Source organism: Meriones unguiculatus, chromosome 15, assembly GCF_030254825.1.
Source record: "Meriones unguiculatus strain TT.TT164.6M chromosome 15, Bangor_MerUng_6.1, whole genome shotgun sequence".
Classification (NCBI taxonomy): Eukaryota; Metazoa; Chordata; class Mammalia; order Rodentia; family Muridae; genus Meriones; species Meriones unguiculatus.
Genome location: NC_083362.1, coordinates 11,234,899 through 11,254,678, shown reverse-complemented (window position 1 = coordinate 11,254,678; position 19,780 = coordinate 11,234,899). Strand labels below are relative to the sequence as shown.

The following is a 19,780-nucleotide window of genomic DNA, read 5'->3' as shown; positions in this document are numbered from 1 at the left end:
AAACACTAAATAAATACAAGAGACATATGAAGATAGATAGATAGATAGATAGATAGATAGATAGATAGATAGATAGATAGATCCTGTGTTCAGCTAGTAGGCTAGTTGCTAGCTCTGACATTCTCTAACTCTGAATTAGAAGCAAGGTAATTGAATGTCTGTGCCTCTGTCTCCTGGTCTATAAAATGGTGATTAGGAATGATACTCTCCAGAGTTATAAAGTGTAGCATCACATAACAAAGGTGCAGTGCAGGGGTGATGGGATTGTGTGTCTAACCAGACGGCTTTAAAATGAGAAGATTATTCCGCATCACCTCAATGGATTCAGTCTAACCACATGAATCCTTAAATTTAGAGATGATTTAATGGCTGAGGAGAAAGAAGAGTTGAAAGAAGAAATCTAAGACTGCAATATGAAATTCAGCCACCATTCCTGACTTTGGAGACGGAGGAAGGTAGCATAATCAACAAGAGCATGTTGAAGATCTTTTATATCCAGCACATGGTCTGCTATGCTGGAAAAGAAAACTCAATATACTCTCTCCTCCCAGTGAATGTGCAGAGAATCGTTTACAAAAAGGCATTCACAAAGAATGTGCAAAGATAAGCATGACCAGGAGTAACACAGCAAAAGATGCTGCTGCGGAGTTCTAAGCTTCTCTTCCCCCATTGTTCACAGAAGAATAAGGCTGCTTGAAGCCCTGAGACTAAGTGTTGGGGGAAAGTAGGTGCTAACGCTGGGCAGTTCATTCAATAGGCAGATCTCGATCCTTGGGAGAGGTGAAGGAGAATGAGGCATCAGACCTTAGGGATTAGGATTACATCAAGACCTTAAGACATCCCTACAGGAAAAGATCCTGGCCAGCTAAGGGAAGGCAGAGTGCGGAAGTGTGTGATTTTTGACTACTGACAGTCATGGACCTATATAGCTAGGAAAAGAAGAGAGGAAAATCATTTTTGCAGCCTGACTGCACATCGGAAAGCCATGTGAGCATTCCACAGGCAAGCTCCTAAGCGTCTGTGGCAGAAACAAATAGACCTTTCCCCAGATTACTATAAGGGATGTTAATGCTCAGCCAGGGCTGTGAAGTACTAGTGCAGGGTGGACAGTGTGGAGCCAAACTGAGAAGCTTCTGAACCTCAGACCACTGGAAGGCGCTGAGCTCTTGATTGCTGTGGGCCTGGCATGAGGAGGGGCCTCCCTGCCAGAGCAACCAGATAGGGATGATGCCAAGAAACCAAAGATGCTTGTGCACCCCCCCCCAGGTGGGACAGGAGGAAGAGAAAACGCAGTCAGCAGCCCACTGGATGGCTGTTCCTGAGGAACACTACCTCCACCCCAGGGGACCCAGTTCTGAGACACATAATGAACTTTGAACAAAAAAGTGTTCATTAAATACTTAAGTTAACATGTGAAATGATATCTGGAAAGCTGGGGTAGAATGGAAAACCAGTCTTTCACCAAAACAAAATAAGCAAATTGAAAAGGATAGAAGTTGTGGGAGGGGAGCTGAGTTTACTTTCAGGCTTATGGTAAAAAAAAAAAAAAAAAAAAAAAAAAAAAAAAAAAAAAAAAAAAAAGGCATGATTTAAAAAAAAGAAAAGGTAGTTCAGCGTATGCAATCAGGTGTGTAGACATGAGTCGTGGGGCCTCTCAACCGTAATTCTTGAAATGCCGTCAACCTCTCATGTTGTATTTGCATGAGACAAGCAGACTAAAGGATGAACTGTGCTTCTGACAGGTTACATCTGCTCTGGGACCTGCTGTCACCTGAAGGCCCCTGTGTCTGCTCTAGAGAACTCCCGTTGAATGACAAAGACGCTAAGAACAGTAAGTCCAAGTGGGGAAACGGTGTGGGAGGAATGGGGCCTGTGAAGCCCAGCCATCCTCTACTAAACAGAAAGCAGCAAGGTATGAACTGCACCCCCAGAATTCACCTGCTGACTCCCACTCCATTTCCCACATGCTGTGTGCACACACCACCAACACTACCAACACCACTATCACCACACCACACCACCACAAAATCAAAACTCTCCTGTTTCCCCAGGCTCTGATCCAACAGTATTACTTTAAAGATACTCCAGGTGTGGGCATAGAGCTCAGTGGTAAAGCTTGTCTATCATGTGCAAAGCCTTCGGAATCATACCCAGCAGGATTTCTTGGTGTTTTTATTTAATAGCATTGGAAAGAAAAAAAAAAAAACATTCAGAGCCTGCCTATTATATTATGTACAGAAATTAAAAAAAAAAAACAAACAAACAAAACAGGAACTGTTCTCTTTCTTACTGGTGCCTTTTCCAACTTTTGAAGATCTGTTGTTCTTTTTTTTTTTTTTTTCTTTGCTAACTTAATTCTTACAGGACTACATAACATTAGCATCTATGAGAAGACGGCTAGGTACATTCAGTACCTAGGAAAGATGGAAAGATGGGGAGGGGAGGTCCAGGGGCATGACAGGCTGTCTCCAGAGCTGTGTTTTGCCATCATGTGTCCTGACACATTTAAGAGGCAGAAGAAGAAAATTATATTACAATATATAATAATATATTCACAGTATATTTTAAAATATTAATGCCATAGCAAAGAACTGAGTTTGGGTGACCTCAATTCCTAGGTTCCTTGTTTCAGTTGTGGAAGAAATAGTATCTGAAACACAGAAAATAACGAAGGCTCATAAATATAAAAGTAGCTATTGCTCTGGTGTCAGTGTGGTAATAAGCTTACAGAGGGAAAGTTGTCGAATCCCTATATGTGAATTATTTATGATTTGGCCTTCTGTTACTAATATGCCTGCACAATAGAGTTTCTGTGGACTCTATTTTTAACCATTGTTTCTTTGACTCTTGATAAACTTTGAGCCATATTACCAAACTTTTGAGGCGGTTGGTTCTAGACACTGGGCAGTATGGTCCTGGTGTCTATGTAGACTATTATGTGGGAGAGGGAGGGAGGGAAAGAGAAAGAGAGGGGGAGAAACTGGCTGATTGACTGCTGATGTGTCAGTACACAAATAAAACAAATGCACTGTAGGTAGGTTGATTGGCAGAACTGATAGCTGTTTCCACCATGCCTGAATGTTTGTTCTCTTCCCTAGTGGAACTTCCTTCCTGGCCCGTAGATCCTGACCCCTGGCCTTTCTTCTCTCCTATATTTTCCCTCCGATTAAATTACCATGGATTTGGAATTATTTGTCTTTGATGGAGGTACTTTTGCCCTAAATGTCACCTTTTTTTATATGTTCCTAACTATAAAATGAAAGCTGACTTTCGTTGCGCATCCTTCCACATAGTGAGATAGGATAACTGTAAAGACCTTAAAAATAAACTGGTTTCAGTCATGAAGCTGCCTGAACGAGGCGAATTTAAAACAAAGTTCTGTGTTCAGGCTTCCGCCTGCCTTCTCCTCTTTCGTCTCCTAATCTCGGTTGGCCAGTTCCCAGTCCTCTGCCCAAGAGTGCAGAGGTGAGCTGGACCCAGGGCCCCTCCCACTGTGTTCGGTCTTCTCCACCCAGAGCCAGCATCTAAGAAAAAGCCCCGGGGCCTCTCACGCCCACGTTAGAAGTTTTCATCCCACTTGTGCCGGCTCCGAGTGAGTCATTTCCCTCCCTGGTTTATATATTAGGGCCACCTGGATCCGAGTCAGTACCAACAACTTGTTGACAATGAAGAGAAAGAGATGTCTGGGCCTGACCTGGTCATCGGGCAGGAACCCCTCCCATATGTGCCTCCTGATAGCCTCTGTGGCAACTTCCAGGACTGTTCTGTCAGCATGCTTCCCAGCAACAGTCAAGATAGGCAGCTTCCTTTTATGAAAATAGAGTCATATTTTTTTGGCTCATAGTATTAGAGCTTTCTGTTCATGATCAGTTCTCCCCATTTGGGAGTGGGCTTCACAGCGGGGAAACAGAGACAGACGGTGGAACAAAGCAGCGCATCTCATGGCCAAGAAGAAAATCGAGGGAGATAAAGAGACAGTAAAGACCCAAGCATAGGTGAGCATAGACACTGCAGAAATAGTGGGGGAAAGCTGCTTAGAGACTACAGAATGGGAAGAGAGGAGGCGGCAAGTGGATGCAAACAGACAGGTGGACCTCCCACCATGGCGGTATTACAGTGGAGCATCCAATTATTAAGACATGTGGACTGGGCAGGACCGCATTGTTTGAGCAATGTATCAGTACTTGCCGTTGGCTTATGATTTTGAAACTTTGAAGTACTGAAAATGCTTGCCTATCCTATGATCAGGGTTTTGCTTTCCATACAGTTGGTATTTACTAAATTATATGGCATACTCAGCATTTTATTATGCACTGGATTTTCTGTGTGATTTTATCCAACTGTAGGCTAAAATAAATACTCTATGTGCTTTACGGAAGAGGAGGCCAAGATGGTGGTTAGGTTAAGAGTGTGAAAGCCTTTGTTGGTCTCCTTTTGAAGTTCCTGTCCCCTTCGTGTCCTTCTATCTGCCCCCCTGCCCCCGCTTCTTTCTTAAGACTCCCTGCGCTCTGCACAGTGTTTGGTTGTGGGTCTCTGCATCTGCTTCGATCCTTGGCTGGCTGGAGTCTTTCAGAGGACCTCTGTGATAGGCTCCCCTCCTGTTCCCTCTCTTCCTCTGCTTGTGGCGACCTGTTTGCCTTCTGAATGAGAATCAAGCATCCTCAGCATCCTCCCCAGGGTCCTTCTTGTTGTTTAACTTCTTTAAATCTGTAGCTTTTATTATGTTGATTCTGTATGATATAGCTAATATCCACTTATAAGTGAGTACATACCATGCATATTTTTCTGCTTCTGGGATACCTCACTCAGGATGATTTTTTCTAGTTCCAATCATTTGCCTGCAAATCTCATGATTTTCTTCTTTTTAACTGCTGAGCATATTCCATTGTGTAAATGTTACACAATTTCTGTATCTACTCTTCAGTTGAGGGACACCTAGGTTGTGTCCAGATTCTGGCAACTATGAATAAAGCTGCTATGAACATAGCTGAACAAATGTCCTGTATATTGTATGGTGGGGCATCTTTGAGGTATATGCTCAGTTGTGGTACACCTGGGTCTTGAGGTAGCACTATGCCCAATTTTCTGAGAAAGCACCAGATTGATTTCCAACATGATTGTAAAAGTTTGCACTCCCACCAGCAATGGAGGAGGGTTCCTTTTTCTCCACATCCTCTCCAGCATGTGTTGTCACTTGAGTTTTTGAACTTATCCATTTTGATGGGTGTTAGATGGAATCTCAGAGTCATTTTGATTTGCATTTTTATGACTAAGGACATTGAACATTTCTTTAAGTGCCTCTCCACCATTCAATATAAATTGAGAATTCTGTTTAGCTCTGCACCCTATTTTTAATTGGATTATTTGGTTTATAGGTGTTTAATTTATTGAGTTCTTTACATATTCTGGATTTTAGCCTTCTGTCAGATGTAGGGTTACTGAAGATCTTTTCCCAGTCTATAGGCTGTTTGTTGTTTTGTTCTATTGACAGTGACCTTTGCTTTACAGAAGCTTTTCAGTTTCATGAGGTCCCACTTAGTAATTGTTGATTTTAGGATCTGGGCTACAGGGGAGCCAGCAGAGACTGATGCATCAACCAAGGACATGCATGGAGATGACCTAGAATCCCTGCACAGATGTAGTCCATGACAGCTCAGTCTCCATGTATGTTCCCTAGTAAGGGGAACAGAAACTGTCTCTGACAGGAACTCAGTTGCTTGCTCTTTGATCACTTCTCCCTGGTGGGGCGAGCTTGCCAGCCCTCAGAGGAAGGGAATGCAGGCAATCCTGATGAGACTTGATAGGGTAAGGTCAGATGACAAGAGAAGAGGGCTCCTTCCTTCAGTGGACTCGGGGAGGGAGATGGGAAAGGGGCGAAGAGGGAGTAGGGTGAGACTGGGAGGAGATGGGGGAGTGCTACAATCTGGATATGAAGTGAATAAATTGTTAAATAGATAAACTAATTAATTAACTAATTATAAGATGTGTGAAGTTCACTTTGGGGTTCTGTATTTCGATAGTTTAGTAGGCTATCACAGCTATGAATGGAAGGACATCTGAAGTGCTTCATAAAGCATGCTAGAATGAAACAGGTGTGCAGATGCTAATGACAAGAAGGCTGTGGCTCTGGCTACTTCATCTGAAAAATATTGCCAATGTGACAAGAATTTTTGCTTTATTAGACCACTCAGTGGAAGCACAGCAACTAGAAGAGCAAAAAGAAAACCGGGCAAACTCTGTGACACAGAAGTGGCAAAATGCACCCCACTTGAACCATCCTTTTAGTACACACGGGCTGCACAGGTTATTAGTGGTACTAAGGCATAAATGGTTTTACAGAGGGCAAAAAGAAGGCACGGGGCCTCCTGTTACCACCAAAAGACAGAGACCTTAAAGTTGCCAAAAGCCATCACCACAAAGCTTGGAGGGTCAGTCTGGGAGGACCATCTGAAACCTGCAGGTCTCTCTGGCTCCCATGTGTGGATGGACATGGAGAACCCAGGTGGGCTGGAGTAGTCCGAGCTCCACAGACACTTAAGTGGGACTCTAACACGCCTCTTCCAGCCAACCCCAATGTTGAGGAGTAACTGCTGGAAATAGAACCCAAACTGAGCAGGAAGATGGTTTAGGGGCAAAAGGACAAAGAAGAAAGCTAGCTGGATGTGGCGGAAGAGGAAAGAGGCCAGGAGACACTGAAAATAAGACAATAGAGAATGACCCGTCAGCCATGGGGCTGCTGGATCCATCTAGATGCACTGTGATGTCTTCTTGTAGACATAATGACAGTGTTGAGTCCGTGAACCTAAAATCGTAAGAGATTGATAATAAACCAAAATACAACAATGTATCCATATTTGTTTCTCTCTCCTTGTTTCTCTGCTGACATTAGGCAAGTAGATTATTCAGCATGAACAACCTATAACCTATAGTAAACAGTGACTCTTGTTCATGATTGGACGAAGCCAGACAATGCAAGGGGTTGTTTTTAGTGATAGTTCTTAGAATAATGCCTATTTTTAAACTTCGGAAGTTTATTTGGGGAAATTTTCCCATATAATGTTTTTGGCCCATGTTTGACTGTGGCTAGCTGAAGCAGCAGAAAAATGAATCCTAGACAAAGGGAGACTGCTATGTTTGTAAACTTGTCCTGGTATGAGGCGAAGAGGGAGGAGCCACGGGTCTCAGAGCCATCTGTGGCGTGCTGTCTCTCACACCCTGAAAGGCCGGTGACGAGTGCAGATCCACAGTAGTGGCGCTGTGCGCAAAGTCATCCTGTCTCCAAATGGGTGACAGTGTTTAAAACGGCTGCCTATGACTTCACCTGTTTCCAAAGAATTCATTTTCAGGTTGCCTAATATGAAGTCAAACCTGCCATGTCAGTTAGCACACGGGTGGTAAACTCTTCTCTGCTGAAATAATAATATGTACTCCCTTTTCCAGGTAGACAGGGGTCTGTAAAATATGCCAGTATTTCTCTAATGAAAGAGTTAAACGGGCAGATAGAAAGTAATGTTGTGTAGCAATGGACTAATGAAAAGATGTCACAGCATTTAAAAACTAAACCTGTACCCTCAGGCAGAGGAAGGAAACAGAATAAAGGAGAGGGGTCTGAGCACTAAATTGATCTTGTAAATCTGACTTTAGAGTCCCACAAAACTTCACGCCACCGTGAAGCAAAATTGAATTTGAAGCAATCCGTAACATCGTCATCAAATGAGAAAACAGTGCCCGTCTGTCCAGTAGGTGGCACAGAGGAGATGCCGATGACTTCAAGGCACAGGTGTCATGCATGCCCCAAGCTGACAGTCACGCTTAGGACAAACACGACTGCAAGGAATTGTAAGCTGTCATCGTGGGATTTATTCTCATGGTGTCATGTGTGCGAGCGTTATGGATAAAGCTAGAGAATAAAGGTAGTCATCATCAGAAGACTTAAATTTGACCGAAAATAAAAAATAAAAAAAGGAATACAGTTAAACAAACAAACCAGTCCTCCACTTGGGTTTGAATAAGAAGTGTCATGAATTTGTGCAGGTTGCTTTATTAAATGAGCATTTCTTACTTTTTGTTCTCAGAAAGATTTAGAAGGTTTAGACCCTCACCATGAGACCATGGTCTCTGCCCAGTGTCTTCACTGTTGGGCTTGACGAGGGTTCCTGGGAGAGTGATGAACCACAGGTCTGGGGGAAGGAACTGGAGCCTGGAGTGACTGTCCTAGGCTAGCTGGTACTGAGCCCTCAGGAAAAAGTGCTGGGAATGTTTGAGCAACAACAGATATAACAGCTGTAATGGATCAAAGCCCAACAGACTTCTTGAGCTCTGTAAATCTCTAATGGAATGGTAAGCATAAAATGCTGCTAATGATGCTGTAAACATAAAATGCTATCACTGTGCTCGGAGAAGGTGCCAGGAGACAAAAATTCTTTCCAAAACCAGCAAACAGCCGGGCATAGTGGCATTCACCTTTAAACCCAGCACACAAGGAGATAGAGGCAGGCAGATCTCTGTGAATTCAAGGCAGCCTGGTCTACAAAGCAAGTTCAGGTCAGCCAAGGCCACACAGAGAAACCCTGTCTCGAAAAACAAAAACAAAAAAGCTAAACAAAACAAAACAAAAACCAACAAATGAAGGGGATCAAACACCGAACCTCCATGCAAGCTGTCTCAGGTAACCGAAGAAGTCATTCTGACGTTTCTCTCTGGGAAAGTGTCACATCTCACACGTGAAGACACAGTGTTTACATTATGTCACCGTACTGAGACCTTCAACAGCACAGTGGATTCAGACACTCACAATCAACGATAACCAGTGTCACAGCCAGCCTCGGCAGCTGGCTGCTTCAAAACAGAGGGATACAGCGCCGTAGATGGGTGTGTTTACCAGAGTCGATGGGTCGGCATTACTCAATCCATTCCAGCCACAGCGGCTGCCCACACTAGACATGATGACAGATGCCCGGCAAGAACTTAACAGTGAAATGAAAAGTGTGTTTCAATAGCTTTTAATTATGACTATTTACTCATATAATATTAGGAAAATAAGTGTATGGGATGAAGACTAATTTTAAAGTACTCGTTACATTTTTTGTTATATTTGTGCCTTGTGTTAGATTCCTACTGGATGGCACTAGTCTACTCTAAGCACAACGTGCAGGAAAAGCATTAGACAGAGGAACTGGATCAGTGACACCAGGAATCAAAGTCTAAGTTTTCAGACACAGCAAAATCTAGACGTCAGGAATCGCAGACATGTACTTTATTTTACTTTGTTTTATTGTATTGCATTTTAGTTCTTGGGGGCGGGGCCTCTTTCAGTAATCCAAGCAGGCCTGTGACACGTGGCAATCCTTCTGCCTCAGCAGAAGGCTTACACTTCAAATCACGGAATTAAGGGCACCTAGGCTTGACTTTTAATGCGCCATGTCAAATGCTGGGTGCCGTTCATTAAGTAAGAAAGATTACTTGTTGGCATCCAGACTTTCACTTCTGTCCTAAATTGCCAATTTAAAAAGTCATGGTGGCTTAATGTCACTTAAACTCTTATATATGCCCCAGATATGACATATGCCTAACTAGCCCACAGGAAGAAATATTCACTGTCAAATAAGAATACATTGACACCTGGTTTGTGATGGAAACAGGTTTAAAGTTTTACCCACATTGCAACAACAGGAAAGAACACCAGGGGGCAGTGCCGTTCGCACAGCGCTCTCTGGGGACCGGAAAGTGGCTCCGCCGAAGGGTAGCATAGCAACGTTTCTCCGGCCGCCTTTTGAAATTACGTGGACAGTTTGCACAGTCCATCACCTCTTGAAAAGACCCTTCGCTCAAATTCTGAATTAGTTCATAATCCTTTTGCAAGTGCTCCTCCTGTTACAAAGAGAGAGAGAAAGTGGACATGGTTTTTTAAAGCACAGTCTCTAAGGCTGTGCAGAAATAGCACCTATTTGCTGCTGCATTTTTCTCTTGTATTCACCATCCTTGTTCATCCGCCCTTCCAGGTGTCTTGGCGACACTGTCGCTTTCGAGAGCATTTAACAATAGTTTCCCATCTCAGGCTTCATCTTTCTTCCTCTCCATCCATAATTCAACTCAACTCGGTTTAATTCCAACTTTAAATAATTAAATTAATCTATTAAATAATCAATTTAGATGCTAGCCCACTACCTGCAAAAAAAAAAAAAAAAGAACAGAAACTAAAATGTCAAAACTAAAAGTCGAGGCCATAAAAACTTACTTACATTTTCTAAAATTATATTTTACCCGTTTTTGTTGGTGGCGTTGGTGATTGGTTGGTTGTTTTTTGGGAGGCTGGGTCTTTTGACGTTTCTGTTTGTTTGTTTTTACTCTTGTTTTGTTTCTGGGACAGTGCCTTACAGTGTAACCCAGCTGGCCCCCACTCACCCATCCTCCTAGTTCAGCCTCCCAGGGCCGGAGCTGTGAAAGCGAACCACCATTCTCCTCGGTTTCCAGGCTCACTCTGAAAGCTCACTATTCTGTCGCCAGCGATCTTGTGGTAGATCACGCAGTGTTGGGCACAGGCCACAGGTACTTCATATGTGGTGGTAACGTCAGCATTCTATGCTCAATTCAGAACCCAGCCGAGTCCCAGAGCTTTCTGAACATGCTGCGCCTTCTAATACTCAAACAACAGATGATTTTTTAAGTGGACTCCGTGAGTACTACATGCGCTGTGTTCTGATCTCCGCTTTGACCTATTTAAATTCTAATTCCTCATTCCTCACGGTTCTCCTGATTCACTTCTCGAAGTCTCTCGAGAATGTGTCATTAGCAGCAGGTGGTGGGGGTGGTCATGAAAATACGTGATTAATACCATTAATCCTGCTTGATTCTGACTCATTTCTTCAGGTCCTTTGTACCTGGAATTTCTACAGCCTAATACTCTAAACATTTTATAAATAATAAGTGGCTTGCTCTCCTGTGCATAGAGGCAGTTTGGATCCAGGTTTCTGCAACTGAGAATTTCAGTTTATTGCATCTTCTTTCAGGATTAAAATAACTTTGGTTTCACTATACCAGCCAGAATTCCATGGGGAAAGAGACTCACTTTACAAGCAGGTTGCAGTGAATTTAAACCGGGGGCTCTTTTCACGGCCATGGACAGGTTGGAAAGAGAGCAAAGGCAGAACACTAAGGAAGCGGTCACCTCCACAGGCCTAACGGGACAGCCAACAAGAAGCCGGGTAGTTCTTTAAGAAGCACAGCTGTGATCCCCACAGGAGCTGCCATCCCGGGAGAAAAAGAACCACAACCCACTGCCAGAGCAGAGTAGGAAAGAGCTGAGACATGAACACCCAACCTCCCTCCACTGTGCTCCGCCCCAGACAGAGCCTGACCTTGGCCGCCCAGAGTGGAAGGGGGAGAGGGAACCAGGTGGGGCCTGTAGCCATGGAGAATAACAGACCGTAGGTGCTGGACTACTTCAGTCATCTTTTGCTCACCAAATCCAAGGGAGGCAGGAAAGCAGGCCTTCAAGGAAGGTCCTCGGCAATGCTAGGCTTTCTGCTCCCTGCGTCATGTCTGATGCTTTTGTGAGGTTCAACAGGAAACATCTGCCACTCCGTTAAAATGTGGAGTTTCTTCTCAACACCACAGGACAAACTTTTAAGTGGGTTCAGCATCCTTTGATGCTGCAGAGCTCAGACAGAGATCCCAGGGAAAGGAGCACAAACCAGTATCAGAGAGCAAACTAATAAATCAGAAGACATTTAAGGGATTTTTTTTAAGCGCTGTGGCAAGAAACCAAAAAGAATAAAAGGATATTTCTGCATAGTATTTTATTAATCTAGATTTCCCTTATGAGTGAGGCAGCTGTGTGGTGTGGTTAGGCATCAGAGAAGAGGGAGACTGTGATATGAGAGCCAAGTTGCAGAGATAAGAGCTTTTCATCTGTCATTTTTAGGAATATCTACAAAAAAATATATATGCATGTTTCATGGCCTCCAGTACAGAAATAATATCGAGCCAGCACCAAAATAAGAGTGAAAGTAGTTGTGATGTAATATAGCCAATGGTACCACAGGAAATGCCGCATGTCACACCATGTTCTGATTATGAGTGAAAGAGTCAGAGGACTTTCCAGTGCCTCAGCCCAGGGTAGGTGGGACATTAGCATATTAAAGCAAGAATGTGTGACAGGCACAGCCTGTGTTTCCAGCCCCCTCAAGCCCATCCTGAGCAGCTCTGAGGGAAGGGTGGTGCCTGCCAGAAATGGACTCCAGAGTTCCCAGGCCAAGGAGGTGGAAATCTTCCCCAAAAGACTCCAGGGGCCCTTTGGTCTGCCACCATTGACCCCGTGGAGTAGGTGGGGCCGCCTTTGTCCTCTGTGATGTGATTTCCAGGACCCCACCCCCAGATTCCCATCACTCCCACTGAGCCATGTCTCAGATTCCTGACAAAGTGTCCTCATGAGTAGAGGCTTTGACTCCTATGAAAATCAACCAGCTCCTTTGCTCTGTTCTCATACTCCACCACCAAAAATACAGAAATAAAGACATGCAAGTTCAAACGTTTAAGACTTTTATTTAAGTCCAGGCATTTGAGTCTTTATTGAGATCATTTGAACATGACAGACCAGCAAAACTCAGAATGAGCTAGCACTTTAACAAGAAATGAAGTGGGGAGCTTCAAGGTTTTTTGTTGTTGTTAGGGAGGGTGGTTTGTTTGTTTGTTTGTTTGTTTGTTTGTTTGTTTGTTTGTAGTTAAAATTGGGACTATGGCAAGTTGATGTTTGGTTTGGGAAGAATAAGATAAACAAGGTGAAGTCTGGGATGGATGACTAATGCTGCCGAGAGCTCCTGTGGCCAGCCCACATATCTTTGAATTCATTTCTCGTCCATGATGAGCCATTCCACCATCCTGAGAGGGCCGCCATGTTCGGGAAATCCTCCTTCCCTTCCACTATCACCCAGCTCTGGAAAGGGCACTAGTGAGCTCTGTTCCAGCCCCCGAGAGACTATAGGAATCAGCGAAGTCCTTCTGGATGCGAGTTCATTTTGCTAAAACAGGAAACCCCAGCGACTCCTCCCTCCTCCATGAAGCTCTGCTCATGTTTCTGTTTCCCACCTCCTGTGTGTGCACTCACTCCCCGAGAGACAACAGCACTCTCCACATTCTAAGCCAACCTTGCCTAAACACTCTTCCCTGACCCAGAAACCCATGGATGGGGCCCTGGGAGACAGAAACATCAGCAGATCCCGAGGGACCCAGGATTCGAGTGACCCTGTGCAGGATGGCTGACGGGGACAAACATGGACCTGCCACCTCTCCCCCAGGCCCACATGGAAAGGACAGTGAAAAACTTTCTGCTCTGTTTCGCACCAGAGTTTTATCCCAGCTAAGCTGTCGAAGTCACCACGTGACACTCAGAAAATGTCTGAACGGAATTACAGCTACCCCAGGCCCATGTCTACGTTAAAGACTGAAAATAAAGAGACAAATGATGAAAACCATAGAGAAAGTACATTTGTACTTCTGCTGCTGAGGCTAAGTTTTTTAGCACGAAGCCTAAAGTTAAAGGCAAAATGTTCTATAAAGTATGCTTTGAAATTTGTAATGAGGGTACATAACAGAGACAGTATTATGACTCGCATTATATTCAATAATCATTATGTGAATATTAGTTTTGGATGAATTATAACTTGAAATATATATCTAAGAAAATGTGAAGGTGAAAATAAATATATTTGGCTGTATTCTTCTTTAGATTGTAATAATTTCCATAATGATCAAATCAGGTCATCAGCTTATCCTGTGGATTAAATGGGTTTATATAGTAAAGCACAATGCCTTATTTGTAGTAGGGCCAATGGCTAGTGTTCTACACATGTGTTTTTTTATCATTGTGATTATAATTGGATTTTAAGCTTTTAAAGTGAAAGATTAACCATCATTTAAGCCTGTATTTTTCTAACTTGTCCAGGTGGGGGAGGGTTGTTGGCTTGTTTTTGTTTTGAAACAGAGAAACCTATTTCCAAAATGGTCCCTGAAAAACAGAGACTTAGGCAGATGATGAGCTGGGGCCCAACCTTCAGAGGGCCACGTGCCTACTGAACAGAAGTTTCCTGTGGTGATGACTCTGGTAGACAGAGAAAAACCGAGCTGTGGCCAAGGTCGATAACTTCCACCGTGCTCTTGTTCTCAAAACTAACACTTTCAGACTGCTGTAGGATAATTGATAGGGTTAAAAGTTACTTAACTACAAGACAGTGGCCAATAAGTAATCTGTATAAGTGTTCAAATGGCGCCTGGTCCAGGTGAGCCATCCTGGGTCTGGAAGGAACCCTTTATGGGAATAGGGTGTGGCAGGGAGAAAACACCAGCAGATCCAGCAAGGTACAGACCTCTGGATGTGTAGTAGCTAAATGTCAGCTCTGGGCATTTGAACCTGTCTTGTAAAGGCTGGAAAAGGTCCACATTTGGGTCGGAATTCTGCTGAGAACAGTTAGATTATAAAGGGAACTGAAAACCTTCTTACTTGGTCTTCCTAGAATTAAAGTTCTCCGGGATCTTTGAAAGCATATGGGTATTTACTGTCTTCCAGAAGTAGGAGTCTTCTGATGATCTTGGCCACTAATAAGGAGGATTACTGTTCAGTCATACCACTTTGGCCGGGGAGAATAAAGCAAACCAAATACCCATCCTAGCGAATGAGTTTGTCTATAATAAAGAAATGGTTCTGTTAAGGTTGGATAAAAAAAAAAAAAAATCAACCCAAGTAATCGTAGACAACTGAGAGCACTTGGAACAGAACTCAGAAGTGCAGGGCCTGTGAGCAACGCACAGAATAAGATGAAGTGATAGCAGAGAGTTACAGGTTATAGGCATTGAGCCGCGCCTCCATCTTTACCCAAGAGCACTCGGCATTCCCTGTGCTTATTGAAATAAAGAAGTGCAGGTGGCTCTCCACTCAGACTGTGCCTGCTCGGCAGACAGGTGAGAGTGATGGAACATACAAGAAGCCCAGTGTCTGCTGAGTGGCCCAGATGGGAAGAACTGGTTCAAATAAGAAGAGGGAGGATGTTCTGGAGCTGTCCGCAGACAGGCAGGAATGGTTGCCTAGCAGGAGCAGGGGTCAGGGAATAACCAAAGCACAAACAAGCAACTACTGTCAGCATCTAGGGGGAATGACAGGGTCAGACATAGCCATGTTCTAGGGCAGCAGAGCTTAGAGCTTCGTTGGGTGAACTGGGCTGGGAATGGCACACACTGAAACCCATAACAGACAGTAGGGAAACTCACACTGATTTTCTCCTAAGTGAGAAGACAATGCACATCCAAGCTTTGACTTGCATTTGCCCACTGTCCTCTCTCTGCCACCTTGAGCAGCCGCAGACCTGACATTCTCTGAGGTCAAATCCACTTGAATAGCTTGCAATGTATAGTGAAGGACATGACTTAGTTGCCAAGTCCAGATCTTGTCAGTTTTGAGAGTTGTGAAGGCTACTTTGTGTGTTGTTAGAAGTTGCCCAGACAAAGCACGTGCACACACTTAGTGCGTGTGTGCGTGTGTGTGTGTGTGTGTGTGTGTGTGTGTGTGTGTCAATGCCAGATAAGCTAAGGAGCATCGGTGCATTAACAGAAGAGTGACATTTGGAGCTAATGAATTATTGCTAATAAGATATGGCTCTGCCATGAGAGGTGGGAACCATAAAGAGCAGCAGTGAACATGTTCAGAGGATGTTCTGATTTGTCTGTCTGTTTCCAGACACTAAAAACAGAAGTTTTCTCATGCTACGAAACATTTCATGATTTCTGCTCTCCCCGGGGTGCTTTCCCTGCCTTTCTCCCTTCTCTGATCTCTGACCAAACAGGACCTTTGGTGACACTCTCTCTGTTCTGAGTTTCAGATCTCTCTTATCCTTTCCCATCTCTACTTCAAATCCTAGTTCTGTGCTCCCTGCTACCATTTCAGTGAACTGCTGTCATGACAAGAGCTTTTGCCTACAGACTTCCAGTGGCTACTAACCCTTCCGTGGCTTCTGCTGGTTCTGCCATCAAAGAAATACAAATTTCAGAGGAAGATAGTGAGTTTTCATTGTTCTTCTAGGCCTTAAAGAATCCTTCCTCAAAACAGAGGACTCTATGAGGAGCGGGCTCTGGTTGTTTGGTTCTTGAAAAGAGAGTGGGCTCTGAGGAAGTCCAGGATATTAATATTAATTATGGTGTTGAGTGTCCTTTGCTCAGTTTATGGTTTGTTTTGTTGTTTTTTTTTTTTTTATAGATTTAGTCAACTATTTAGCTTCACTAGCAAATCTAAGCCTATTTTTCTTTTTTAGGTAACTAAGTCTTGGGTAAAATCCGCTAGTAGAGAATGTTCGTTTTCTACATTGCTTATTAAGCACGAATATCGAAGTCCAGTGCTTCAATGTATCTAGCTGAGCACCATTTGAGAAAGGAAGTTTGTATTCAAAAGAGCCATGATCTTGTCCTGAGGAATAGTATCAAAAGCTAGGTTTGGTGGCATATGTAGGAAGCTGACACCAGAGGGTTATAAGTTTGAGGCCAGCCTGGGCTGCAAATAAAGATTCTGCTTCAAAGGAAGTAAAATAAAAATTGAAGCTAAAATAACACAAAAATAGGTTCAAGAGATTTGTTTTTCGTATATGAAGATCACAATAATGATGACATACTGCGCACTTGAAAGCTGGGGAGAAAATAGATGTTAAATGTGAGGTGCCGCCTACACTAGCTAGCTTCAGTGAGCCAACCCATAATACCTGACATATTTCAAAATAGAGCATACACCATAAATATGTAGTTGCCAATTAAAAATAAGCAATTTTTAGTTGCCAATTAAAAATAAGCAATTTTTAAAGTAGTGAGAAAGTAGATAAAATTTAGCCCTCGACATACAATCTGGGCCCGAGAGAAAGGACTACGAGGTGAAATTGCTGCACGTGCATTTTTCAGAGAACAGTAAGAAAGTTACGCAGTGATGCTCTCATACATTGGCAAAGCTCCTGCTTCTCCCAGAAGTGGGAGAGACCCTTCCCCTGCACACCTGCAATCCCACAGGGCCCAAACCCCCAGGAGAGTTCAGACTCCTCATTTCCACAGCGACCACTACGATACATAAGCATTTCCAGGCCTTGAACTGTCGGCCAGCTCCCAACCTGCTATTGTGCATTCCTCACTAGCTGGTATCCCCATTATCAGCTGGGCTGTTGATCTCAGGTCCCACCACCTCCAGTAACCCCAAACTTGTCTGAGTCCACGCATGTTGCCTTTCCGTGGACCAGAGTCCTCCTCACCCAGCTCTTTCTTCCTCTCCCTGTTTCACATTCTGACTTGGTGCAGCCTCCTCACCCAGGCAGCCATGTCATTCTCTCGCTCCCTTGTTCTCCCCTGCTTCTGAAGGCTCACTAACAGTGCTCCTCCAGTGTCCAGCCTTCTCTCTACTTCCTTACCTCCTAAACTCTTTGCTGCACACTGCAGTGAATCCCAAGTGGAAGACAAATGGTACATGCAACGTCACGCCGTGAGGAAACCAGGGGGAGGAGCAGAATCAGCTTTGCAAGTTCTAGTGTGAAAACAGTTTTTAAAAGAAGAAACCATAAAGTAATTAACATGCTGATTGCAACACATAGCTACCACTTTAATATAGCTTAAAATAAATACAGTGTTAGCAAAAGGTGATCAATATGTGCAAAGGCTGTTTTCAATTTTTTAACTTTTTAAAAGCAAGCTATAGAGCTACTAAAGCATTGTGGAGTACATGGTGACAATTTCTTCCCATTTTGAAATTGTTTATGGCACTGAGGGAGTTTCCTAGCCACTCTCTATATTCTCTTTCCCCTCCTTCCTGTCCACCACAAGGTCAAGAGCCTCTGCTACATGTCCGTGTCATAGTCCTGTTTTGCCCAAGGACATAGATCTTAGCAACCATTGACTGAACTTGCTGAAACCATGAGCCAAAATCAGCCTTTCTTCTCCTGAAGGTTTTCCGCCAACTATTTTGTCACAGCAGCGTAAGAGCTAACTAACACAGGGGTCAAGAGGATGCCGCCTGCAGCTTCAGTTATGGGGAAAGTACCACACATCTTATGCCGGGCGACAGCCAGGGCAGGGGAAGCCAGGGTAGCTTCCCTCAAACTTCCTCATGTCCGCATTAGTTCCCGTTCTGGGGCTGTGGCGAAATACCGTGACCAAAGGCAACTCCTGGGAGCAAGAGTTTGTCTTGGCTCCCAGTTCCAGAGGGATAAGAGGTTATCATGCTGGGAGGCGTGGCAACAAGCCTCAGGATTGGTGGTGGGAGCAGGAAGCAGAGAGGTCACACTCTCCAGTGCAGGTGAACAGGAAGTGGGGCGGGACTGCGAACACCCAAAGTCCGCCCTCAGAGACGAACTTCTTCCAGTAAGGCTCCACCTTACCCTCTCCCCACCCCAATCCCGAGATTCTACAGTCTCTCCAGATAGCATCACCTACTGGGAACACAGTGATCAAGTACCAACCCATGTGACACATTCTCAGTTGAACCCTCACATGCCCTGAAGATGCTTGGCAGCCCCTCAGGAAAACTGACCCCTTGTCAGAGCTAAGCGCTCCGCTCTATAGTGGTGCTCGGGAACTGTCTAGCACAGGGTCTGCACATAGTCACTTCCTAAGCAGCTTCCCGGATATGTCCTTACATTGTTACATATATTCCAAGCACCGTTGCAAGTCTGGGACTGCCAGACACAAAGTCAGTATGGTTTCATTCAATTACTAAATAACTGAGGGGACAGAAGACAGAGAATAAACCAACAATAGAACTAGAGATCGGGAAAGCATATCCATGAACTGATACATATGCTAAAACCATATGCCAGCTTTTTTGCAAACTGATCAAGGATAGGTTTTCACTGTACACACTGAGGTGTTGTATTCATAGTATGTCAAGTGTGTCCCAGTATGCATGTGCTCACTCAAAAATTAACTAACAAGGTTAGGTATACTGTTTCTAAAGAGAGCATCATAAATATAAATGCATATCCTGAAAAGCTGAACCCCTTTCAGTTGAATGACTTTCTTACTAGGTGGACATTGTAAAATGATCCAAGCTATTTTGTTACAAGGAGCCCATCAGAGATGGCCACTCAAGTATAGCATGTAGCCGATTGAGAGTCCTTATTCTAGCAGGACTGGATTGCAGTCCAGTGTTCAGATGTAAGCATGGTGCCTGAGCATTTAGACCAAGGGCCTTTTAAAGGCAAAGCTTGATGCTGGTACCTTGCTCAGCAGCTGCAAGGGGAGGTCAGCACAAGCAAGCAGGATAACAGAATCTAGAAGTTAGATGTAGCATCTTGGCCTCAGGTAATGGAAGAGAGTTGGATAATTTTCATGGCATTCTCCCTCAAGAAAATCAAATTCTAGTTAAACCTGAAATAGCCTCAGCAAGAATACAAGATGGAGGAACTGTCTTGCCCTGTCACTGTTTGTGCTCTTGTGATAAGAGGCTGAGGGAAGGGATTTTCTTAGTCACCTCAGAGAGGTCTAGTTCACATAGAACTCTGTGACTATTTAAAAGCCTAGTTTTGATTTTGTTTTTATGACCCCCTCAAAATCCATGACTACCAGTCTGAGAGACTATGACTTTTACAGTGCCTGTTGATAGAGAATTTCCCAAACTGATTAATGAAGAAAGCTTTATGTAGGATCTGCTAGGTTTAATTTTTATTGCTCTTTCAAACAGCAAGGTTTGCTAAACTTGGTTTCCTAAAACAATCAGGCAGGGATTTTCTGTGAGTGTTCCAATAATATCTCACCTCATCCTCAGTGG

At 43.9% G+C, this 19,780-nt stretch overlaps 1 protein-coding gene across 9 annotated transcripts in view; it reads left to right on the top strand.

Moving 5' to 3' along the window:
• Positions 1–19,780, top strand: part of Dlgap1 (DLG associated protein 1) — a 784,196-nt gene that overhangs the window by 396,792 nt on the left and 367,624 nt on the right. For 8 of the 9 annotated variants that reach the window (XM_060368165.1, XM_060368163.1, XM_060368162.1 and 5 more), the window contains exon 4: positions 1,743–1,831. The exons of the other annotated variant lie outside the window; for it this stretch is intronic. The gene's annotated coding sequence lies outside the window, so the exon portion shown is untranslated. The remainder of the gene's footprint in view (positions 1–1,742; positions 1,832–19,780) is intronic. 9 annotated transcript variants of the gene reach the window in all.